Genomic DNA, 27117 nt, shown 5'->3' with positions numbered 1-27117 from the left:
ATCAAAGGTGAATGGGAGACAAATCAACCTAGTTTAATACCATATAGAGATTATGCAAGGAGGATTTCAACTTTCTTTACAAAATTTGAGTTTCATCATATCCCTCGAGATGAGAACCGGATGACAGATGCTCTTGCAACGTTGGCGTAAATGATTGTAGTGAAGTATTGGAATGAAGGTCCCAATTTATCTGTGATGCGTCTTGATAGGCCATCTCATGTGTTTGTTGTTGAAGAGATCAAAGACGAGAAGCCGTGGTGTTACGACATCTAATGTTTCCTCCAAAGTCAGATTTACCCGCCTAGGGCATCTTTGAAAGATAAGAAGACTTTGAGAAGATTAGCCGGTAATTTCTAATTGAATGGTGATATACTATACAAGAGAAACTTCGACATGGTTTTGGTCAGATGTGTGGATAGACACGAAGCAGATTTGTTGATGACTGAAGTGCATGAAGGTTCCTTTGGTACTCATTCCAATGGACATGCAATGGCGAAGAAGATGTTGCGAGTAGGTTACTATTGGCTGACAATGGAATCTGACTGTTGCAAATTTGTGAAGAAGTGCCACAAGTGTCAAATTTATGCTGATAAGATCCATGTTCCTCCGACACTTTTGAATGTTATCTCTACCCCATGGCCCTTCTCCATGTGGGGAATTGATATGATTGGGATGATTGAGCCCAAAGCTTCGAATGTACATCGTTTCATTTTGGTGGCAATTGACTACTTCACAAAATAGGTTGAAGCGGCATCGTATGCAAATGTTACCAAGCAAGATATTGTAAGGTTTATCAAGAATCAGATCATATGTCGTTATGGTGTGCCGAGTAAGATCATTACTGATAATGGATCAAACTTGAATAACAATATGGTGGAAGCTCTTTGCAAAGTCTTCAAGATTGCACATCATAATTCTTCTTCCTACAGACCCAAGATGAATGGGGATGTTGAAGCTGCAAATAAGAACATCAAGAAGATTATCCAGAAGATGGTTGTCACATATAAGGATTGGCATGAGATGCTCACATTTGCTTTTCATCGGTATCGTACATCCGGCCACACTTCAACAGGGGCAACCCCTTTCTCTCTTGTAGATGGTATGGAAGCAGTGCTCCCCGTAGAGGTTGAGATTCCTTCATTGCGCGTGCTCATGGAAGCCAAGTTGACTGAAGTTGAATGGTGTCAGACCAGGTTTGACCAGTTGAATTTAATTGAAGAGAAGAGATTAACTGCCTTGTGTCATGGTCAGTTATATCAGCAGAGAATGAAGAAGGCTTTTGATAAGAAGGTCAAACCTCGAGTGTTCAGAGAAGGTGACCTTGTGCTCAAGAAGATTTTGACATTCAAACCAGATTCTAGAGGAAAATGGACTCCCAATTATGAAGGCACATATGTTGTTAAGAGAGCCTTTTCAGGCGGTACATTGATTCTTACAACAATGGATGGTGAAGAGTTCCCTCGTCATGTGAATGCAGATGCAGTCAAGAAATACTTCGCCTAAAAAGAAAAGAACAACTCGCTAAGTTGAAAACCCGAAAGGGTGGCTTAGGCAAAAATGAGCGTCTCGGTGGATTAAAAACCCGAAAGGGCGATCCAGGCAAAAATTAGAGACATAAAACAGAAATAATTTCCCGATAAGTTAAGTACCCCACCTTGGGGCAACTTATGCAAAAATTAGGGATTATGGAAAGTAACTGCATTCTGCTGATCTTCAGTGATTTTGAGGGCTTGTTTGAGCATAAGGGGTTCACATCAATTCATCACCCCAGCAACGGTCAAGAGCACAGTGGATATCAAGAGTTGGTAGAAGGATTAAGGATCATTTGTATTCAATGTAACCCTTTTCCATGTAAATTACCATTCTCAACTTTGTAAAATCTATGGAGTCTTGTCATTTACAGACTACCATTCTATTAAATAAAGTTGAGTTTTTATCCAAATTGTTTCTACTCTTATTTACTTCAGCCAATAGTTTTAAATTTGATTATGATCATTTTGAAATTAAATTTTTAAATCAAAATCAAGTTTTCTTTAATATATAAAAGCAAGAATTTTTCCAAAGCAAGTAAAAGGAATATCAACAGCATTTCAATGGATAGCAAGTCCTTAAGTGTGAAGCATCAGAGGTTCCCCAAGAAGTTAACCCTTCGGGTATCCCTATACATTAGTGTTGATTCAGTTCCTCGGTGGAGTGTTTGATCCTCAGTGGAATTTCTTTGTCCCCGACTGATTTGGTTGATTCAGATACCCTGCGGTGTGTTGTTTTCCCCGACAGAGTTTCTGCCTTCCCTAGCGAAGTTCGTATTTCCTCAGCAAGGTTGATCTTCAGAGATGTTTGATCTTCCCCATTGGATTGCTTTGGTGTCCCCACCAATCGCTATTCAACTTGCTCCTAGTCAGAGTTTCCTCCTGGTTTCTAGCAGCTTTTGTTATGATTGTTCTCTGTAGGGTTGTCTCCCATTTTTATGGTGTTGACCTAAAATTCCCTACAGATTGGATGTTCTATCCTCAGCAGATCTCCTCCTTCCCCAGTCAAGTTTGAGCCTTTGGGATGTTGATCTCTCTGTTTTCCAACAGTTGTCTCCATGTTTTGTGGATTGACCGAGGATTGTACCGGTGGTTCAAATTCTTTGCGACACCTTTGTATCCTTTATGATTGTTTTGTCAGCATAATCATCATATATACATATACATATACATATACATATACATATACATTCGTATAATTTCATAATTTGCATATCCTGCATCTTCATATTTGTTTGAGATTCTTATTCTCTGTTATGGCGGTATTTTATCCCCATACCCAAATATGGTGTCTGTCCTCCTTCAATTGTAGAGTGTCAACCCCTTAAGCAGAAAGACTTTAACCTTTCTCTATTTCCCCACTAAGTTGTTTCCTCGTGGATGATTGTTATTTCAGTTTCCTCTCCAGTAGATTTTCTGGATGGAATTACACCCCTTGAGTTATGTCCTTATTGGGTTGAGTCTTGATTGATTGTTTCTTTCTAGCTCTTACCTAGATAGATGCTTTGGTCCCCTAAGAGTCTATTACCCAGTAACTGGTTGTAGCGGCGTTTTCGTTACCTTTAGGTTTATTGACTAAACCAAAAGTCAACATACAATTCGAGTCGCCACCGCACTTTTATTTGTCCAAAGGAAAGGCTAAAAAGCGAACAAAAGCCAAGGTAAGAAGTTTTTCAAATAAAAAACTAATAAAAATGCCAGAGATCTGGGTAAGGGGGTTGGTTATGAAATGGGAAGGTTTTACGCACCCAAAACATCCTTAGTACTTTAAGGGAACCCTTTTTTGCAAATATGTGTTGTAGGTTGGTATTTGTGAAAAGATTTGTACAAAGGATTGGAGGGATGAGAAGAGAACAAATTATATTTACAAATTTTGTTGTTTGAATGGATGAACCCATTGCCTACGTACCATCACAAAGGTAGGATCAAAACCTCATATTTCGGGGTAAAAATCTCAAAGATTGGTGAATTGATTTGACCAAAAGCGTTAAGGTCTTTTGTTATCAAAGGGAGAAAACTCAACCTAAACCAACAATCCACCACGTGAGGAAGGCTTCAACATACTAGTGAGGGGTTAACCCTACAATAAGCATGGAAGACTTATAATCCAATCACTAAGGATGAGGTGAGATTTACATCAACCACTATGATAACTCAAACCTATGACTAATGTTTTTGAAAAGGTTTTAACAAGTGGCCATTGGAACCACAAAACAACTTGAAATGAGTTATATTTACAAATTAGATTTATTTACCAAATGAAGTCAAAGTTGGATTAAGATTTATTCACAATGAGTATTGATGAAAATAGTTTTGAAAAAGTCAAAGGCATAAGGCCTAGGTTTCTAATTGGAAACAAAGTCAAAGTTTAGAAAATGATTTTGGCTTGGGTTAAAGTGGAGAGAAGAAGAGAAGGGCTAGTCCTAAAGCATACAACGATAAGAGAGAAAAGATAAACCCTTGGAGTTCCTTTTCTTGAAATCATAAAGATGATTCAAGATGCTCCTTTCTTTTGGACTTAGCACACAATCAAGCAATCAAACAATTTGAAATCAAGCTCCTAGGATCTCCATTTGGCTTGTCTCTTAACTTGGCTACTCATGACAATGGTCCTCTTTTCATAATCTCAAGGTAGGATCCCTATCACATAAGAGAAAACATCAAAAAGTTCACAACACATATAAGGGGAATGGACAAAGAATAAGTTTGGATGAGAAAGTCCTTTGAAGTCAACTTTGGATTTTAGCATTCTAAAGGCATGAGGCCTAGTTGCTCTTCAACAGATTTAGCATTCTAAAAGCATGAGGCCTAGTTGCTCTTGAACTCCTTTAAGCATAGGTAGGTCCTAATTCTAAGTCCTTTCTCCTTTTGCATTAGGTTCACACAAAGCAAACACAAAAACAAACACAAGATGGCAATATATTTATATACAATAATGGGCTCAAATGAGCAAAAGAAAAATGACATAAACATAAAATATGTGTTCAAGTGAGCAAAATGAAAAGCAATATGAATAATGAGCAAGAAATAAATGGCATTAAAAGTAAATGGCAAGAAATTAAATGCTCAAATTAAAGTTAGTAATTAGTGGAGTTATGTTAGCTTGTCATAAGACAATGTAGAGCTATTTTAAGCAATCGTAAGTGGACTAATGTAGTACTCACACCTATCTGAGGCCGGTCAATAAAAATATAGGCAAAGAACAAAAGTTAGAGATCATGACTAGTAAGCCAAGCTCCATAAACTTGTCATGCCAAAGCAAAAGGGGAAGGGCCTTGTATTGTCTTTAGGTTATTTGCTTGACCAAGAAGCAACCTATCTTGGACACAAAACAACTCACTTGATCATGGATCAAGTTGAGTTTGGTTTGGATCAAAGAAGGTTAAACCTCTCATTTGTCAAGACCAACCATAAGAACTTAACTCATTGGCCATTGATGGAAAGAATGGGATGAAGATGAAAGGGAGGGGAAAAGAATACATCAATCAATTCCAATTGGTCAAATGTGAACCAAGATAACATCAACCAACACCAAACAGAAAATAAATGAAGAATACAAGTCAACAAGTCAACAAAATTTTTTTGATATTTTTTTGAATTAAAATAAAATGAAAATAAAAATAAAAAAATAAGGTCAAACCTCAAATTCAATTCAAATCAACTTAAACAAGTCCAATTAAATTCTCATAGACCTAACATGGTCAAACAAGCTTTGACTAATTTTCTTAACAATTTTTGAAATCAGAAAGCAATTAAAAACAATTAAAAAATATTAAAAATAACATAAAATGGATTAAAATCTCAAATAAATCTCAAATCAAATAAGAAATTGATGAGACTATTTTTCATTGACTTATCATGATCCATAAATGCTAGGAAAATATTTTTGGATTTTTCAAATATCAGAAAGTATTTTTAAATGAAATAAAACTAATAAAAACCAAATAATTCACAAAAAATATTAAATGAAGTCACAAAAATAATTAAAAATCAAAATATGAAACTAGATTTTTTAAGAATTTTTTTGGAGTTGGTCTCATATTTTTATGACTTCAAATACATTTTTTATGAATTTTTGAAAATAAAAGGAATTAACTGAAAATACAAGAAAATAAAAATAATAGAAAAAACCAGCGCCACAGGATCAGATTCATTAATTGACGTGGCACGGAGAAACGATCTAGATCATGAGGAACACGGTGTAACCATGTCAAACGCGCAACACTTTGAATTAAATAAAATAAACATAATGGATGAATGAGATTAGAACGTGGCATTCAGATCCAAGGGTCAGGAAGTAAGACACGTCAATGGTTGTGGTGGAAACCACTGCCTTCTCCGGTGAGCCAACAGAATCCGGCCACCAGTTGCAGAGAAAGAAGTTTAACAAAAATGGAAAAAGGACATCAAATTGAAGCTCGTGTGATGTAGATCACCAATGTATCCATGGATCTTCCTCACTCTTCCTATATTGAGAGAAATGTGAATTGGAAGATCATGGTGTTCAAACTGAAAGTGCACGAAATGGAAAATTGAAACCACCATTGGTTTGCCTCAAGTGTGAGGACTTCAGAGAACCACACAAACACAAGGATATCACATTGAATTGCATGTTCTAGATCCAAAAAGTTTGAAGTTCTACCTCTGAATTGAAGCTCTTCAAGCCACGAAACCTTCAAGATCTTGGCTCCTCTTTGCTCTAGGGATGCAGTGGAGATGATAGGCTAAGGATTTGACCTTTGAAAATCAACTAATGATGTTGAATTTCAAGCTTGAAAGTGAGAAAAATTTCTGGAAAATTCCTTTGGTATGGCTATGGTTTCAATGCTGCAGCATTTCAGATCTCCAAAAGGTTGATGAATAAATGAGAAGGAGTGCTTATTTATAGCTGAAATTGGTTGTGCATCATGCTTCCCTCGTGTGCATGGCATTTGAAAATGGACATGCATGGGCCTGTACAGGCGCATGTGAGGCCCAATGATGGGTGCAAAACCATGCTGAGTTATTTTGAATGGATTTGGACGTGTACATGAAGTGGAACTAGCTTGCACATTAAGTTTCATCATGAAATGCCAAAATGAACATAAATGAAGAGCTATTTGAAACTCACCAATGGTAAGTCCAAAAAAGTAATGTGAGTAATGGTTGGAAAGCCCTTGAAATAAGGAACAAAAGTCATGTTGGGAAAAAATTCATTTGGAATTTGGAAATTAATGAAAACTGGATGTGAAAAACCAAGTACAAAACATGTTTAAGTTACCTTTGAAAATTTTCACCAAAAGTAAGCCTATTCAAACCCCTCTGTTTTCATGATGCAAGCTTCAAATGGAAAAACCTCCAACATCAAAGTTGTATATCTTTTTTAAGATGATCAATTTAGACTCAAAGTTTGAATCATTTGGATTTTTAATGAGAAAGTTATGGGAATTTGAAGTTGGGTACTTTTTCAAATTCAATGGATTAGGTCCAATGTGACCTATAATGTTTTGTATTATCACATGTATTTATTTTAGGATTATGATATTTTGTCCAACATAACATTTGAAGTAGACATCTCAAGATTTCCAATTCATTTGGTATCACTTTAAAATCATAAAAAATAAGTAAGTTGTGCCCTTGGTAGGTTGACCCAAAATTAGGGTTTCAGTCAAAATGACCTATAATGTATTGAAATGAAAGATGACCTTCCAAGATTCAAATGGATTTTTGATGAACATGAAAGTTGTTCATATGGCTCTTAAGAAATTTGTTTCTATTGGGGTAATCTTCATTTGACAAACACATAAAAAGTTATATCTCAATGGTGCTCAGCTTAGTTAGATGATTTGAATGGTCAACTTTTCAAGGCCAAACTTCCAATCTTGATGAATGAATGATTGAGGATCCTCAAATAATCTCACATATTCATAAAATAATGAATGAAATAACTTACCTTGATTAAATTTGATCATAATTTGAGGTTGCTTCATGGGCAAGGCATAGTCAAAGCACAGTTGAATTAGGATTTCCCTGGGAAACAATCCTTAAGCCCTTTGGGTTATCTTGATCAAATTGGAAAATTGAGATACTTGGGAGATATATATGATGACTAGGAGATTTGTGGACCATTGTCATGCTTTTTCTCATCTTTATCTAGCCATTGCATTGGGCTTAGGAGTCTCCTAGGAGCATGGGAACATATGATCACTTGAGCTTCAAAACAAAAAGAGTTAGTGACATATTTTTGTGATTTTGGTTAGTAATAAAAATAAGAAAAGCCATAATATACAATACAAGCATTCTTGGTGATCTCAAACCAGTCACACAAGTCCTAACCCTAGGGTTAAGGAGCCAAACATGCTATGATCCTTGAGGCAATGCACTGAGCAATGATATGATTCCATGAGAGATCTTAGGGTCAAAATTAGGGTCTTACACTGGTAATATTATTCTTAGTTTGTAGTTTGTTACTTCTTGCCCAACACCCGGAAAAAGTACCCTTTTTTCTCCTCAGTAGAGTCCCTAGGAAGTATATCCTTGATATGTTCATCCTAACCGGTGACAGATATCTTTCATTCCTCTTCCTGAGTCTATCCTTGATATGTTCACTTTAACCAGTGATGAATATTCTCATTTTTGGTATTCTACCCAGTAAAAAGGTAGTTGTAAACCCTATTTTGTTCCTCATAGAGTTAATCCTTGATATGTTCATCTTAACCGATGACGGGTTTTCTTCTCCTTGTGGTTTTCTACCTAGTAACTGGTAGTTGTGCGGAGTCTATCCTTGATATGTTCATCCTAACCGGTGACGGATTTTCTCTTCTATGGTATTCTATCCAGTAACTGATAGATATAATCCCTATTTTTGCTTCTCATCAAAGTCGATCCTTGATCCGTTCATCCTAACTGATGATGGGTCTTCTCTTTGTTTGGTTTTCTACCCAGTAAGGTAGTTGTAAATCCCACTTTATCCCCTTTTCAGAGTCTATCCTTGATATGTTCATCATAACCGGTGACGGATTTTCTCTTTGATTGGTTTTCTACCCAGTAACCGGTAGTTGTAAATCCTACTTTGTCCCCTCGCAGAGTTAATCCTTGATATGTTCATCCTAACCGGTGACGGATTTTCTCTCCGACGGTTTTCTATCCAGCTTTTGATAGATGTAATTCCTACCCTTTTTTGTTCAGTTGGTATATCCTTGATATGTTCATCCTAACCGATGACGAATATCCTCCTTGGCATTTTCAGGAAAGTCTATCCTTGATATGTTCATCTTAACCGGTGACGGATTTTCTTCCCTGTTGAGTTTATCCTTGATATGTTCATCCTAACCGATGATGAATACTCTCACCCTTGGTCTTCTGCCCAGTAACTGGTAGTTGTAAATCCTATCTTTTCTGCAGTTTTTCCCAGCAAGGCTATTCTTACCCAGTAATCGGTAATGAATATTCCCTCCTAGAATCCTCAGCGAGTCATCCTTGATATATTCATCCTAACCGATGAAGGATGTTCTCTTTTCTAGATCTTTATTATCTCCTTATCCAGTAACAGGTAGTAGATAATAGATTTATGCTCCTCCTGTGTTGAAGTTTATCTTCCCCAGTTGAGTTGAGTGCGCATTTCCTTAGTGAAATCGCTTTTCCTGCATGAGTCGAGTATTTCAGTTTTATCCTGACTTACTCGTATCCCCTGCAAATGTTGTTATTTCCCTGGATGAGTCTTTTCCATGTTTGCATGGAATCCCTCGAGTTCCCCAGTACTTTTAAGTCGTAGCCTGGCCTATGCATAACTCCTTTTTCCCTAGAGTCTCTGTCTCCCCAGTGAGTTTTTCGTACAGAATGCATTGTGCTCTTGTAGATTTTTGGTCTCTCTGATTTCTTTTTCCTTTGTGGAAATATTTCCCCACAGAGTATTAACTTTTGCATTCACGTCATATGCATCATGAGGTCTCTTAGGGACCAAAACTTGTTTCTATATGTTGTTATTTAAGCCCATTCTACCGAGTCGACATGAAGATTTTAACCTTCGCCTCCTCAGTTAGAATGTCCTTAAATAGGGGCAGCTGTAAGACCCCAATTTTGACCCTAATATCCCTCATGTAATTCCATCATAAGCATTAGCATTGGGATCATATCTTGGCATCCTCCTCACCCCTCTTTCATTGGGTTTGTTTTGGGAGAGATCACCAAGTACTTCGTGATTGTATCATACTTGTATTTTATCATTTCACTAACTAAAATACCAAAAATATGTCTTTGCATTTGTCTAACTATTTTGTAGGAAGGGCATGATTCCATTGATTCATCAAGTTCACATCTAGGGTTTAAGACCCTCATGAACAAAGAGCACAACCAAGAATTGATCCAATAATGGTTATAAGCATCATATAAGAGTCCCAATGATTACTACATGTTATATTGATCAAGTTTTCTTCAAGAGTTTGAGGGTGATTTGCCTTGGAAACCCTAGTTTGACTGGGTATCTTGAGTAACTTCTCCAATAAGCTATCTCACCAATTGATCAAATTTCTCAAGGGACACTTCAAAGTTAATCATCTTATGCATATATGATCTACCATGAGCCAATAAAGTCAAAAGAATTGGAAGTTAGCAAGTTGGTTGATGGTGGTTGGCCAGATGGATTCATCTGATCAAAACTGGGCCTCCCTAGACCCTATCTCCTACAATTTTCACCATATGAAAATGATTCAAAGATAAAACTTACTCTAAATGACATTCCAAACAACTTTAAATTTTATAAATAGAGCTTGTTTTGCTTGGAAAATCATTTTCTATGCTGAAACATTATAGGTCATTTTGTCTAAACCCTAATTTGAAAGTCAACTTCCCAAGGCCATAACTTGCTCAAATTTTATGAGATAAAAAATTTCCAAGTTGCACAGTCACATTCAATGTGTCTACTTCAACTTTTATGTTTGGAGTGGGAGCTAATTCAACTTTTTTGAGCATGTGATATGAGGTTACATTATAGGTCACTTTTGACCTATACCATTGATCAAGTGGTTTTTCCAAACTTCAAAAATGAATAACTCTATCATTTTAAATCCAAATTACATGAAATTGGTTACCATTTTGAATGTCTTTGAGATAGCTACAACTCTGATAAAGACACTTTTCTCATTTGAATCTCATAAAAAAAGTTAAGCAAGGTGGAATATTGAGACATATGACTTGACACTTAGAAAAATTTTGATATGTCAAAAATTTCCAAACTTCCACCTCAAATTTCTCCAAGTTCCAAGCTCCAAATGAAAAAGTGTTGAACATGAAAGTTGTTCCTCTTGATCTCACCTTTTCAAAGAGCTCAAATTCATTAATTTTCGACAAGGAATGCATAGGTTGTGCATGGCATGAACGTGGTGACATCACTTGGCAATGATCCAACTTCAAATTCAAATGCACACTTGCCTTGCAATCCAAGCTGAATTCAAACTATCTAACATTCATTTTATGGACTTATTGAAATGATTTTATGGGCTTATGCGTGCCCATGCACCCATGCATCATCAATGACCAAATTTGGAAAGTGATTTCAAGTGTGCAAATATCAATGGTTTCAGCTATAAATAGAGCCTCATATGCTCAGAATTTCACACACATTCGCGCCAGCTTTGATCCCCCATCTCAAACCCTCACTTTGCAAAGGATAAACCTGAGAAATTCTTTTGAATTTGAGGTTGAATTTCCACTGTTTTTAAATTCAAATCTCCAGGAATCCACAGCCTTGTAAGCATCCAATCCTTTCTTCTGCAAGCAAGTGGAGCAAGATCAAGCATGTTAGGGACCAATTTGTACTACTTTTTATACCTTTTTATTGGTCCCTTTTACCAAGTTTTGATGTAATTACACACTTTTTTCTTCATTAATTTGTATAAATGCAATTAGGTTTAATTTATTTTGTTTTGAATAGTTATTTCACATTTTTTGTTAGTTGTGTAGAATTTTGGATAAGCAAGACCTTGGTTTCAACATGGCATTTTGGAGGAAGCTTGCCAAACAAGGAAGCTGGGAAAGCTACAGTTCGCGCCGCGAACTCCCTTCGCGCCGCGAAGGCTGCGGATCCAGCAAGCTGACCAAGGGTCAAATGTGCTGCTGTGCAGAAAAAGTAATTGCCATTTTGATGTCTGCCTGGAAAGTGCTTTTCTGCTGCTGATGACAATGTCCAAATGGGGAAATATCAACCTTTTTGGTAGAGACAAAATAGTTTAACCTAGGGTATTGAGACATTATTCCATTGATTCACACATTGTGCTGTGGAGCTTTTGTAATAGAGAAAAACCAGAGTTTTCTTCTAAATCTTTCTGCTTTGTAACAATGGTGATGAGGAGCTAAACTCCCTTTTGTCAAGATTGGAGGTAGTAGCTATTCTCATCTATCTATGTATTCACTTTGATTTATATATGAGATAAAGATTGTTGATGTATTGGAACTGTTTTTGCTTTACTTTGAAAACCAGATTTGAGTAGTTGTCGAGAGAGATTACTCGAGTTTAGACATAAAACAGATTTTCAAGTAATGAATAAGTTGTAGAGATAGATTTATTCATTACTATTCTTGGATATTGAACATTCAAGGTTACTATATTGATAGTTAGGTGGAGAGATCGTCTAAGGATCAATATAGTAATTATCACGATATCATTTAGACATAAATGACTTTGAGAGGATATTTGAACATCATCAATAATCTTGAATCTAATTATGTATCATAGGGAATCATAGATATTTGAAATAGTGAACTCCAATCTTGCCAAGCTTTTATATTTGTCTAAAACCACTTAATAGTTTATGTTAAAAATTGATTAACAAGATATTTTTCCAAACAAAACAAACCTGTTACTTTCTAAACTTAAAACATTTGAATTATCGAACGGCGGTAATATCACCTAATCTCTGTGGATACGATACAAAAATATTTGCCAAAGATATACTCTTTCAACAAATTGGCGCCGTTGCCGGGGATTGGTGTCGATATTACAAGCATTGCAATAATTCATTGTTTTAAGTTTGTTACTTTTATTGTTATCCCTCTTTTGTTTCACTTGGTTTGTTAGTTTTGTAGATTCTAGTGCATGCGAGGAAAAGTAACCGAGGAGCAACTTCAATTCGATCCTGAAATTGAAAGAACACTTCGGAAGCTCAATAGCAAAACACGAAGAAGAAGGAAACTAGCCGAAGAGAGGAACCGGAGAGAAGAAGCATCTACTTCCGCACTTGTTCCAATCGAAGAAGTGGTTGTAGAAGCTTGTGAAGGAAACATGACGGAGGATAATCGTACCGAAATGTCCGCTAATAGTCCTAGAAGGAACGCTCAATTTGCCCGTGGAGGAAGAAATACGGAGATGAAGACCGGAATCCTCCAACTTCTCTATGCAACTCCATTCACCGGAATGGATCACGAAGATCCGTATACCCATCTCATCAAATTCTATGAGATTGCGGGCTCTACGGGAATAGATGAGGCGGGTGAAGAGACGTTATTCAAGAGGATGTTCCCACACTCATTAGTGGGAAAAGCAAAGGAGTGGTACCTTGATCAAGAATCGAGAGTGATGACGGATTGGAATCTATTAGAAGAAAAATTCTTAGAAAGATACTTCCCTCAATCCCGATTCATGGAAGCCAAGACGGCTATAGCTGTATTTACTCAAGGAGGAAACGAATCTCTAAATGAAGCTTGGGAGAGATTCAAATCAATGTTGAGGAAGTGTAAGGGACATGGTTTTGATGAGCTTACTCAAATTCACATCTTTTTGAATGGTCTCCAATCAACCCATAAGACACTTCTGGACGCCACCGCGGGTGGTTCGCTTATATCAAAAACTGCGGAGGAGGCTAAAGTCATTATTGAACGGATGGCCCGTAATGATCATCAAGGTCAACATGATCGTAGCCCTTCACAACGTAAGCCCGGAGTTTTAGAGTTGAATACCAATGATGCCATCCTTGCACAGAATAAGCTACTCTCTCAGCAAGTGGAGCTTCTTACTCAACAAATGGCCAAGCTTCCACAGCAAATAAAAGAGATTCAAGGTTTTCAAGTTCAGCATCAAGTAGCATGTTGTGAGTTGTGTCAAGGGGATCATCCTACTGGTTTTGTCCCCCACCCCAAGAAGAAGTCAGTTATGTGAACAACCAAAACCAGGGATATCAAAGACAACAGCCTAACAATCAAGGTTATCAACCGAGAAACAATCAAGGGTACCAACCGTCAAGGTTCAACAACCAGAATTATCAACAGCAAAGCCCTTACCAACAACCAAATTCTCAAGGTCAGCAGTCGCAAGGAGGAAATTCCAAGCTAGAAGACACTCTTCAACAGTTCATGCAAGCTTCTATGGCAAATCAGAAAAGTAATGAGGCGGCAATTAAAAATCTGGAAAATCAAGTAGGCCAACTCGCGAAGCAGCTGTCGGAACAAAATGCAGGGCCTTCTTTTTCTGCTAACACTCAACCAAATCCAAAGGAGCATTGCAAAGCAGTTGTCACAAGGAGCGGTAAAGCGTTGGTAAGTGAAAAAGGTGAAGAAATTGTAGAAGAGAACACCACTGATGGGATTCTGGAAGAAACAGATATAGTTGGTGAGAGAAAAAATGATTCTGGAAATGCTCAGTTCGCGCCGCGAACCACCTTCGCGCCGCGAAAAGAGCAGGTTCTGCCCACTGCTATACAGACTGATTGTGAGGAGAAAAAAGATGCTGAATCGAAGAAAAAGAAGAAATCTGAGAAGGGAGTGAATGTCATCCCAACTCAACATCTACCCTACCCACATGCTCCATCAAGGAAAGACAATGCTAGGCACTATGCACGATTCATGGACATTTTCAAGCAACTCCAAATCAACATTCCATTTTCTGATGCACTAGAACAAATGCCACGATATGCTAAATTTATGAAAGACATTCTTACCAAGAAAAGGCGACATGTGGAAGATGAGACCATCATTCTTGATGCACGGTGTAGCGCAATCATCCAGAAGACTTTACCTCGGAAGGAATCCGACCCAGGACGGGTTGTTCTACCGGTAACCATTGGAAGCACATACGTTGGGAATGGTTTGATAGATTTGGGCTCTAGTATAAATTTAATCCCCCTTTCTATTGTCAAACGATTGGGAATGTGGAGATTAAATCAACAAGAATGACCCTACAATTAGCAGACAAGTCTACAACCTCACCATACGGAATTGCTCAAGACATGCTCGTAAAAGTGGATAAATTTTTGTTTCCTGTGGATTTTGAAATAGTAGAGATGGATGAAGACCGCGATGTACCCCTAATCCTTGGAAGACCTTTTATGAAGACCGCTCGGATGATGATCGACATAGATGATGGGTTAATGAAGGTTAGAGTACAAGATGAAGAGGTGACTTTTAACCTTTTCGAAGCAATGAAACATCCAACTGACAAGCATGATTCTTTTCGAATTGATGCAAGTGAAGAGGAAGTAGTGGAGGTCGTGAGTCAAATCCATATTTCTAATCCTTTGGAAAGATCCCTTATCGGAGCATACAATGTGCTAACTGACAACGAGGAACGAGAGATCGAAGCGATGTTGCACGAGTTAGAATCTTGTGGTGAGCTGGCCTATCAAGAAGAATTAGTGGAAGATTTGGATGCAAAGAAGGAAATTGAAGAGCAAAAGTTAGAATTGAAGATGCTTCCGTCACATTTGAAGTATGTGTTTCTTGGAGATGATTGCACCAAACCGGTGATTATAAGCAACACATTGTCCACGCAAGAGGAAGATAAGTTGATTCAAGTTTTGAAAAAGAACCAAGGTGCGATAGGTTGGGTTTTATCCGATTTGAAAGGTATTAGTCCAGCATATTGCATGCACAAGATAATGATGGAGGAGAACTTCAAACCGGTTGCGCAACCTCAGAGGCGTTTGAATCCATCAATGAAAGAGGTGGTTCGTAAAGAAGTTGTCAAACTTTTAGAAGCCGGAATGATTTACCCCATATCCGATAGTGCATGGGTTAGTCCGGTACAGGTGGTACCCAAGAAAGGCGGAATGACGGTGATTAAAAACGATAAAAACGAGTTGATTCCGACGAGAACAGTGACAGGGTGGAGGATGTGCATCGACTATAGAAGGTTGAACCAAGCCACAAGGAAGGATCATTTCCCACTACCTTTCATGGATCAAATGTTGGAGCGGCTCGCCGGCAAAAACTTCTACTGTTTCTTGGACGGATATTCGGGGTATAATCAAATTTCAGTAAATCCGGCAGACCATGAGAAAACAGCTTTTACATGTCCCTTCGGCATTTTTGCTTACCGAAGAATGCCTTTTGGATTATGTAACGCACCGGCCACGTTTCAACGGTGTATGCAAGCTATCTTTTCAGACCTGATAGAAGAATGCATCGAGGTGTTCATGGACGATTTTTCTGTTTATGGATCATCTTTTGAAGTGTGCTTGAAGCATCTTGATGTAGTTCTAGAGAGATGCGTGGAGACCAACCTAGTGCTCAACTGGGAAAAATGCAATTTTATGGTAACTGAGGGTATAGTGCTTGGTCACAAGATTTCTTCTGAAGGGCTAGAGGTGGACAAGGCCAAGGTGGAAATTATTGAAAAGCTGCCACCTCCAACCAACATCAAAGGAATAAGAAGCTTTCTAGGACATGCCGGGTTCTACCGGAGATTCATACAAGACTTCTCAAAGATCGCAAAGCCATTGAGTAATTTACTCAACAAAGGTACGCCTTTTCTTTTTGATGAGTCATGTCTTAAAGCCTTCTTAGATTTGAAACAAAAGTTGATCACCGCACCAATAATCGTAGCACCAAACTGGAAACTTGACTTTGAACTCATGTGTGATGCTAGCGATTATGCAGTGGGTGCGGTGTTAGGACAAAGAAGCGATAAAGTTTTCCATGCCATACACTATGCCAGTAAGGTGTTGAATGACGCCCAAGTTAATTACGCAACAACTGAAAAAGAATTGCTAGCCATAGTGTATGCATTGGAAAAATTTAGAGCTTATTTGATTGGTTCAAGAGTTGTAATCTACACTGACCATTCTGCAATAAAATATCTGCTTACCAAGCCGGATTCAAAACAAAGGCTTATTCGTTGGATCCTTTTATTACAAGAGTTTGATCTAGAAATTCGGGATAAAAAAGGGTCCGAGAACTTGGTAGCAGATCATTTGTCTCGATTGGTCAATGTGGAAATTACAAACAAAGAAGAAGAGGTGAGAGAAGAATTTCCAGATGAAAAACTCTATGCGATTCAAGTGAGGCCTTGGTTTGCTGATTTTGCTAACTACAAAGCAACTAGTTTAACACCGGAAGACCTCACTTGCAATCAAAGAAGGAAATTTTTAGCTGATGCAAAATACTATGTCTGGGATGACCCTTACCTTTTTAAAGTAGGGGCAGACAATATTTTGAGAAGGTGTGTAACAATAGAGGAATCAAGAGACATTCTGTGGCACTGTCACAACTCTCCGTATGGAGGTCACTATAGTGGTTTGAGAACAGCCACTAAAGTACTCCAATCGGGTTTTTATTGGCCATCTTTATTCAAAGATGCGCACGAACATGCGAAGAGTTGTGATGCATGCCAACGGAGTGGCGGAATAGGAAAACGGGATGAAATGCCTCTAACCAACATGCTAGAAGTAGAAGTTTTTGACTGTTGGGGTATTGATTTCGTTGGCCCATTCCCCTCTTCTTTCTCTAATGAGTACATTTTAGTTGCTGTCGATTATGTTTCGAAGTGGGTGGAAGCAAGTGCCTCACCCAAGGCCGATGCCAAAACCGTGATCAAATTTTTAAAGAAGAACATATTTTCACGTTTTGGTGTGCCTCGAGTGTTGGTGAGTGATGGAGGCTCACACTTCTGCAATACACCATTAGAAAAAGTTTTGCAACATTATGGTGTAAAGCATAAAGTGACCACTCCCTACCACCCACAAGCGAACGGTCAAACTGAGGTTTCAAACCGGGAAATCAAACGGATACTTGAGAAGACTGTTTCAAACTCAAGAAAGGATTGGTCCTTAAAACTTGATGAGGCTTTGTGGGCATATCGCACTGCTTACAAAGCACCTATTGGGCTGACTCCGTTTCAACTGGTGTATGGGAAGACTTGTCATCTTCCAGTTGAAATGGAGCATAGAGCATTATGGGCTCTTAAGTTCTTGAACTTCGACTCCACTCTAGCTGGAGAGAGAAGGAAAGGTCAACTCCATGAGTTGGAGGAACTAAGGAACAATGCATATCATTCCAATAAGTTGTACAAGGAGAAGACAAAAGCCTACCATGATGGGAAGGTCCGCCCAAAAGAGTTTCATGTTGGCCAGATGGTATTGCTTTTTAATTCAAGGTTAAAGTTGTTTCCGGGTAAATTGAAGTCCAAATGGTCTGGACCATTTGTTGTCAAAGAAGTACGGAATTATGGTGCCATTGTGATAGAGGACCCAAAGTCGCAAGAAAGCTGGACTGTCAATGGGCAAAGACTGAAGGTCTATCATAGCGGTGACATAACCCGTGATGTGTGTGTCCTTTCATTATCTGGATCAAGTTAATTGAGGTACCGTCGAGCTCTTAACGACGTTAAACAAAGCGCTGGTTGGGAGGCAACCCAACGTTGTTTGTGTGCAATTTAAATTTCTCTGTTGTGTGATTCTTAGCTCTGATTGAAGTTTTAAAAAATTTTTGAAGTTCTGTTTTTTGCAGTTCGCGCCGCGACCTCCTGTTCGCGCCGCGAACTGATTGAATAAATTTGAGTGCTTTCTGTTTTTTACAGTTCGCGCCGCGACCCCCTGTTCGCGCCGCGAACTGAATGAAAAAATTTTAATTGGTTCTGTTTTCTGCAGTTCGCGCCGCGACCCCCAGTTCGCGCCGCGAACTTTGCGTGACAGAATTCATTTAAATACTGTTTAGGTCAATTCAGTTTCATTTCAAACTTCCTCTTTTCAAACCCTTTTGCCGCGCTTTCATCCCAACCCCCAAATTCCACCATTTCTCAACGTTTTTCAGTATTTCACTCTTCCAATCTTCTTCTTTCTGCAAGTGTAGAGATTCTAAAGGTATGTAATCTTCTTTTCCTCTTTTCCAATCCCTTTTTGGGGTTTTTCAATTTAGGGTTGGTTAGAGATGTATTTTTCTGTGAATGCTGTTTGGAATTGCTATGCTTGTGTGAAATAGAATAGGATTAGGTTAGGGTTGTGCATTTTGACTGTTTGGGTATGTTAAATCCCTCTTTGGAGAAACCCTAGGAAGCAATTGGGGATTTCCTGAAATCGCAGGGTTCGCGCCGCGAACCTCCCTTCGCGCCGTGAACTGTGAATTCCAGCAACCATTTTCTTTTTGTTTTTTGACTAATGCTGTTATTTGTGTTTTGTGGTTGTGCTGGTTTTGATTGCAGATGTCTAAGAGAACTAAGACCACAGCACCTCCTCAGGCCCGTGCGCCCCGAAGGTTCATCAGTGAGGAGCACGAAGCGCGCTTTGAGAGTCTTGTCAAGAGGACTATTCTACCGGAAAGGTTTATCCGCCTGGCTCCAACTGGAGTGTATCACAGAGTGGTTGAGGTTTTCGAGCAAAGAAAATGGATGAAGTTGTGTGAGCCGGAAGCCGCAATCAACTACGACCTTGTCCGAGAATTCTACGCGAATGCGATGCATCGTGAGGAAGGTACGACCTTCATTCACCAGTCCAGGGTAAGGGGAAAGATTGTGTCATTTGGAAGGGATGACATTAATTCTTATCTAGGTCATCCCTTAACTCTTGGAGAGGGGGAGAGTTGTGAGTACAATACCATGGTAGCAGCTGACAGATGGAACCTAGAAGCAGTCAATGCCACCCTTTGTCTCAGAGGAAAATCTTATGAAGTGAACGACCAAGGGCATCCGAAATTATGGAAGAGGGAGAATTTCAATTTGGACGCTAGAGCTTTTTTGGTGCTACTGTTAACCAATATCAGACCAAGAAGCCACACTACCACAATTCCTATGGATGTCGGGTGTCTCTTGTACTGCATCATGATCGGGAAGACGGTGGATGTTGCAGCCCTCATTTCATGCGAGATGAGAAAGATTGTGTTAAGTGGAACAAATTTCGGGGGCAAAGCTGGTGTGCTAGCTTATCCAGGACTCATCATGGGATTGTGCTGTAGGGCCAATGTTCACATTCCTGAGGAAGTGCACTACTCGATCACCAGTGTGATCAGTGACGCTTATTTGAACAGGTTTCTGCAGAACCCGAATGAGAAGACTGATGCATCTGGTACTTCTTCCTCTCGGTCCCGAGCCAGGTCCCGTCCTCAACCTCAACCTCAGAGTACCCCAGGTTTTGATCAGATGGCTTTTGCCAACTACTGCTGTGAGAACTTTGAGGCCTCCAGGAGGTCTCAATCATTTCTTTTTGATGCCATGCAGCAGCAGTTCCAGAACACGTTTCTGGCACCAGAGGCCCGTACTTTTCCATCGCAAGCTGACTATGCAGCTTATGCTAATTGGCCTGTGGGCAGGCCAAATTTTATGGGGGGTGCAGGAGGTAGTGCTGACCCAAATGAGGAGATGGAAGATGTTCTCGGAGGTGTAGGTGGTGATGAAGAGGAAGAGAATTGAATTTGTGGAGTTTTGAAGAGAATTGTTTGTTTGAATTTCGTTTGACTAATTCTGTTTTTGTTTTGGGAATTTTGTAATGTACTTTTTGGTGGCTCTAGTTCACCGTGACTTTATCTTAGCACTTTAATTTTTCTTTAGTTTTTTTTTAATTGCATGAGTACTTTGTGAAATTTAAGTGTGTTTTTAATCAAATTGGTTTACCAACAGCTCTAGTTAATTGTTCTTACGCTTAAGTCAAGCCTAAAGCAACCAAGAGTTGTTCGCAAAGAAAGAAGCATAGGATACTTCGAGTGGTGATGATAAGAATTAGTGTCGGCAATTTCAAGGTACACTTTATCGCTTTCTAGACTTAACATGAGTAGGTTGATGTTGTGTGCAAATTCCATTTCATAAATTCATTGAAGTATATGTCAGTTTTGAATCAAAATAGGACTTAACCATTTGTGAGGAAACTTTCCATTGTGCACTAAAAAAAGCGGGAAACCGAGCATTATTTTGACTCATTCTTATCATGCTAAATCATGCATCAATCTAATGTTGTGTGAAATTTTTGAAAATGATAGAGGCAATTTTTGTGAGAAAAACCACTTGACCAAAAGCTTAAATCAACGAACCTTGTGAGGAGTAATCCTTAGTTAACCCCCTTTGAGCTTGTTAGGATTCATTTGATTGATCATTGTAAAATCAATTGAAAATTGTGGAATAAATGAATCCTAATTTCTTTCGTATCAGTTGAAACCTCAAACCGAGTTGTTTGCAAAAATTTTGCCTTTTGCTTACTCTTAAGTAGGGAGCATTATTGAATAAATCGGTTGTGGAATCTAAAGTTGGGGAGAGTAAAGTGAAGAGTTGATAGGGAACTTGGAATAGTGAGTTTCTTTGGAAGGGTAAGAATATGAAAAGAAACAAGAAAAAGAAATCACCCTTGAAACCATAGAGCATATAAAAAAAAAAAAAAAAAAAAAAAAAATAAATTTATATGCTCATGGTTGTGTGGATTTGAAAAGAAAAGATAGGAACCAAGGAAAAGGAAATTGGTAGAGTTGAATCTTTGGGAATGCTCCCTTAGGATAGGCAACCTTTTTGAATTCTCTTAATCATATCCTTTCTTGCAACCTAAGCCAAATTACAACCTTTGAAAGACCTCTTGATTCTCATTTTTCACATGATTTGGTACTTGTTGTGATAGCCGCATGATTCGATTTGTTGTTGATTTAACTGCTTGGATGAGTGAAAGTAACCCTTCATGTTATTCATCAACATTGATGTGTGCGTAAGCTTGATTCAATTTTGACATGTATAGCTTTGAGATACTTGGAATGATTTTTGCACTTTACCATTTCCCTTATTCATGTTTGTCTAGAATTGAGAGAGGTGAATTGAGAAGAGGCCAAACACTTTTGAACCATTTGAATGTCCTTGATAAATGCTTGTTTAAATCTTTTGTGTCATGATCTTGGTTGTGAGGGTGGAAACTTTTGTTTAGGGACAAACAAAATGCTAAGTTGGGGAGAGTTGTTAGGGACCAATTTGTACTACTTTTTATACCTTTTTATTGGTCCCTTTTACCAAGTTTTGATGTAATTACACACTTTTTTCTTCATTAATTTGTATAAATGCAATTAGGTTTAATTTATTTTGTTTTGAATAGTTATTTCACATTTTTTGTTAGTTGTGTAGAATTTTGGATAAGCAAGACCTTGGTTTCAACATGGCATTTTGGAGGAAGCTTGCCAAACAAGGAAGCTGGGAAAGCTACAGTTCGCGCCGCGAACTCCCTTCGCGCCGCGAAGGCTGCGGATCCAGCAAGCTGACCAAGGGTCAAATGTGCTGCTGTGCAGAAAAAGTAATTGCCATTTTGATGTCTGCCTGGAAAGTGCTTTTCTGCTGCTGATGACAATGTCCAAATGGGGAAATATCAACCTTTTTGGTAGAGACAAAATAGTTTAACCTAGGGTATTGAGACATTATTCCATTGATTCACACATTGTGCTGTGGAGCTTTTGTAATAGAGAAAAACCAGAGTTTTCTTCTAAATCTTTCTGCTTTGTAACAATGGTGATGAGGAGCTAAACTCCCTTTTGTCAAGATTGGAGGTAGTAGCTATTCTCATCTATCTATGTATTCACTTTGATTTATATATGAGATAAAGATTGTTGATGTATTGGAACTGTTTTTGCTTTACTTTGAAAACCAGATTTGAGTAGTTGTCGAGAGAGATTACTCGAGTTTAGACATAAAACAGATTTTCAAGTAATGAATAAGTTGTAGAGATAGATTTATTCATTACTATTCTTGGATATTGAACATTCAAGGTTACTATATTGATAGTTAGGTGGAGAGATCGTCTAAGGATCAATATAGTAATTATCACGATATCATTTAGACATAAATGACTTTGAGAGGATATTTGAACATCATCAATAATCTTGAATCTAATTATGTATCATAGGGAATCATAGATATTTGAAATAGTGAACTCCAATCTTGCCAAGCTTTTATATTTGTCTAAAACCACTTAATAGTTTATGTTAAAAATTGATTAACAAGATATTTTTCCAAACAAAACAAACCTGTTACTTTCTAAACTTAAAACATTTGAATTATCGAACGGCGGTAATATCACCTAATCTCTGTGGATACGATACAAAAATATTTGCCAAAGATATACTCTTTCAACAAAGCACAAGCAAGATCAAGATCAATTGAATCCAGACCTCCATTGAAGGTATTTTCCAGAAATTTTGATCTCTTAGATTATCTCAAATTCTTGCTCCATTCTATTGATTCTTTGGTTGTCTGAAGTCCTACCAATGTAGGCAAAAAGATTGAGTTGCTTTGAGGTCAAATCGAAGCAACTCAGTTCATGTACCTCAAATTTCAACTCCATGTATCTCTCAATATACTTGGAGTTAGAGTGAATTGAGGCCAGATTCGAGCTCAGTGCCATTTTTACTTTGAAATCATGCCCTTGTTTTTAATTTTGGTGATGGTTGATGGTGGACCAGTCCGGTGAGGTCCACCGGAGAAGAAGACCGGAGCTATAGCTCCAGTCATGCGCTGGCATGTCTCACAGCCATAGGATCCATGTAAGTTGTTTTAAACTCGTGCGTTCTTTTTAAATACCAATGTTGTGGCGCGCTGACTCAGGTGCACGATGGAACGCGCGTTTCTAGCCACTTGATCTGCCACCTCAATTAATGAGGGAGATCAAGTGGTCCACGTTTTTTTCTGATATTTTAATTTTCATTTTAATTGCACTATTTTCAATAATTCATATTAAATTCAATATTGATCCAAAAAATATTGGATTTTCACAAAAAAAATTCAAATATTTTTCTCTTTCATATTCTGAATTAAAATTATTTTTTGGATCATTTTAATATTTTTCATGAATTAATTGATCTTGCTTTGTTTTTAATTGTTTAAAAATATTTTTAAATGTCCAAAAATTATGAAATTTTTTCTCCAAGGTCCTTTGACCTTGCTTGACCTATGATAAATCTCATGGCCGTTTCTTTGGTGTTTTGATGAGATTTTAGGAATTGGACAAACCATATTTAATTTAAATGCACTATTTTAGTATTTTTAATTTGAATAAATGCCAAATAAATTTGTTGACCAATTGTGATGACTTGTTTATGTTTAACACTTGTTGTTGGGCCTTGGTCAAGGTTGATTTGACTTTGTCAAATTAATATCATTGGATTTAGGGGATTGATGGAATGTACATTCCATCTCCCAAAATGAATGGATGATATTAATTTCGTAAAAGTCCTCCTTTGACCAATTTGTGTTTTGATCCATTCCCCTCCCTCTTCATCTCATTCCTCTTCTTCATTCATTCATTCCATTTGGCCTATGACATCTCAAAGTCCTAATGCTAGTTGATTGAAAAATTGACATGAGTATGGATGAGATTAGGCCACACCTTTTGCATATTCTTTTTGTGTGTGGTATGTTTCATGAGCATAGTTCATTATACTATGTCTCTAACATGCATTAACACCAAAATTCTATTGTCCGACCTCAAATAGTTGTGACTTCTACATAAGTCCAATTACGATTGCTTAACATAGCGCTAAATTTGTGACATAAAAGGCATAAGCATTCTAGTTAGTGAGATTGTAAGTCTCCCCTCTTTCATGGTATTGTGTGGAAACTTGGCCTTCTTTCCTTCCTTTGGAAGATGTTTTGGTTCAAGGATTCATGCTTGTGATAAGTGGGTTGAGTGTTCTCCAAAGATTGTCTTGAAATTAAAAGCAAAAGCAAAACAATACTAACTTTTAATTTCAAGCTTTTATTTTAATGCAATTTACTTTTAGCACTCTATTTCATTTGCCATTGTTCATATCATTCTAATTGTTTATGTTAATTCAATTTTCCCTTTGTCCATTTGGACCATATTGTGTGATATATTTTGTTTGTGTATACATTGCTTGTTTGTGTGGTCTTTGACCATTAATGTACATAATAATAACAAAAACCCTAAAAAAACTTTTGAGTGGACTGTTGGCTTGATCTTGGACAAATGGACTTAGAATCTAGGCAACCTTCCTAAGCTAAAGGACTTGGCCAATGCCAACTTGCTGAGAAACCAAGTGCTTGCAATTTGAAATTCATCTGATACATTTGTGAAGACATCTCTAAGTTCATCTACAACATGATCATTGTGAAGCTGTTATTTTGAACCTGTGACTTGTGGAATTCTTCTGTTACATGGGCTATTTTGAAGAAGATCATGGAATGGATATGCTTGGATGTGGCCATCTTTATTTGATGCCTTGCTCTTCAAGATAATATAATTGTGCATTTGTGTGTTACTTGATTCTAAAAGTCCAAGGGAATTCTGGGTTTCTATTGACATACTTGTCTATTGGATTGCTGCCCACTTGGTCAGATCTTTTCAACTCTAGACTTTTAATTTTGTACATAGGATAATTACTTCATCTTCTCCCCATTTATTTAATTTTAAAATCTATCCCTCCATTTTTCAAAATCTTCTTTGTGTGAACTATTTTTGTTCTAAAACTTTGACCACTTTTGCAAATAAACTTAACTATACTTGACTTAAACTTTGGCCTTATGCCATTGCATTTTCAAACTTTTTTTCTTAAATCAAACTTGTAAATAAACTTAACTTTACTTGACTTAAACTTTCAAAAAGCCAAAAAGAACTAACTCATTCAAACCATTTTAGGCCTTTGTGCCTTTCAAACTAAATTTTTGTTAAAAACAATGCATCCACATTGAAATTGGTATCACGAACTACGAGGTTTTGATCCCTCATTTTTATGTTGGTACGTAGGCACAAGATCGAAGGTATTGTCAAACACAAAAATATAATTAATGAATTATTTTCTCATCCCCCCTATTCTATTTGTTTGTAAACATCACTTTGTACAAAATATATACGCACACAAAAAGGGCTCCCTAGGAGTACCTAGGACACTTTGGGTGCTAACACCTTCCCTCTGTGTAACCAACCCCCTTACTTGTGATATCTGACTTTTTATTAGTTTTGATTTTAAAACTTCTTACTTTTGGGTTTTGTTCGTACTTTTTCCCTTTCCCTTTGGAAACAATAACAGCGCAGTGGTGACTCTTGTTATTTGATCTCTAGCTTGTCAATAGCTTGAATATCATGAATTTCCTGCTACAGCCCATTAAACAAGTTAACTTAGACAACAAGCTAACTTAAACAAATGGGCATAACAAGCAGGCTCAATTCGACTTGCTAACAATCCTAGCATACTTCGACTATAGCATGTGAACAAACTTCGACGACATGCTAAGGTCATGTCGAATTGTCGAACCAAGAAGCTACCCTTCAACCATACTAGGACGAATTTTTAGCCAAGTGTATAGCACTTTGACTATCACATTTCACAGTGATAACTCGACCTTGAAGTTGCAGCTCCCTAGCCAAACCTTCAAGCCACGATGTTTCTTTCACAACTTCAATGAGGGAAATATATTCGGCTTCAGTGGTTGATAAGGCAACAACCTTCTGAAGTGTTGGTTTCTAACTAATTGTTGTGCCAAACATAGTGAGCACATATCCAGAAATAGATTTTCTGGAATCCATACAACCTGCATAATCAGAGTCGACATACCCAAGTCTTTGAGGTAGCTTGATGACTCTTCTCGGCTTATCTCTTGCCAACAGGTAGTCATCGACAGTTTCCTCATCTTCCTCAATTACTTTAGCATTTTGTGCTTCTTCTTCAACTTGATCTGGGATACGCAATTCAGCATCGACATGCTTCACCTCAACAGGAATCTCTTCTTGTTCCATCTCTTCTTTAGATATCTATGTACTTCGACTAATGTCGTCAGTTTTCTTGAAATTCATCTCAACTTCATTGAAAACTATATATCGACTAATGATACACCTCTTGTGATCTATCTCTAGGCACTATAGCCTATAAGCTCTGGCTCCTTCAGGGTATCCCATGAACATGCATCTCAGAGCTCTAGGTTCGACCTTGTCCTGCCTAACGTGAGAATATGCTATGCATCCAAATACTCTAAGTTTGTCGAGATCCGGTGGATGTCCCGACCAAATTTCTTCAGGTGTCTTCATATCTAACGCAGTCGAAGGACATCTGTTTATCAAATATGTTGTTGTCGAAATAGCCTCTGGCCAAAATATATTCTTTAACCCAACACCAGCAAACATGTATCTAACTCTTTATAAAATGGTTCGATTAAACCTTTCAGCCAAACCATTTTATTGGGGAGTACATGCAGTAGTTCGGTGCCTTGCAATACTAGAGGTTGCATAAAAATGGTCGAACGCCTCATTGAAAAATTCAAGACTATTATCAGTTCTCAACCTCTAGACCTTCTTGCCAGTCTGATTTTTGATCAGAGTCTTCAAACTTTTGAAGTTCTCAAAAGTTTCATCCTTAGTCTTCTAGATGAATACCCATAACTTTCTAGAATAATCATCAATTATGGATAGAAAATACCTTGCTCCTTAAAGTGATAGACACCTCG

General features: G+C 37.8%; 1 pseudogene; it reads right to left on the bottom strand.

Moving 5' to 3' along the window:
* LOC127093143 (protein FAR1-RELATED SEQUENCE 11-like) overlaps positions 1-26413 on the bottom strand; it is a 105300-nt pseudogene extending 78887 nt beyond the window's left edge.
* Between the last annotated feature and the right edge of the window lie 704 nt (positions 26414-27117).

Source organism: Lathyrus oleraceus, chromosome 1, assembly GCF_024323335.1.
Source record: "Lathyrus oleraceus cultivar Zhongwan6 chromosome 1, CAAS_Psat_ZW6_1.0, whole genome shotgun sequence".
Lineage (NCBI taxonomy): Eukaryota > Viridiplantae > Streptophyta > Magnoliopsida > Fabales > Fabaceae > Lathyrus > Lathyrus oleraceus.
This window is presented reverse-complemented; position numbering and strand designations above follow the sequence as displayed.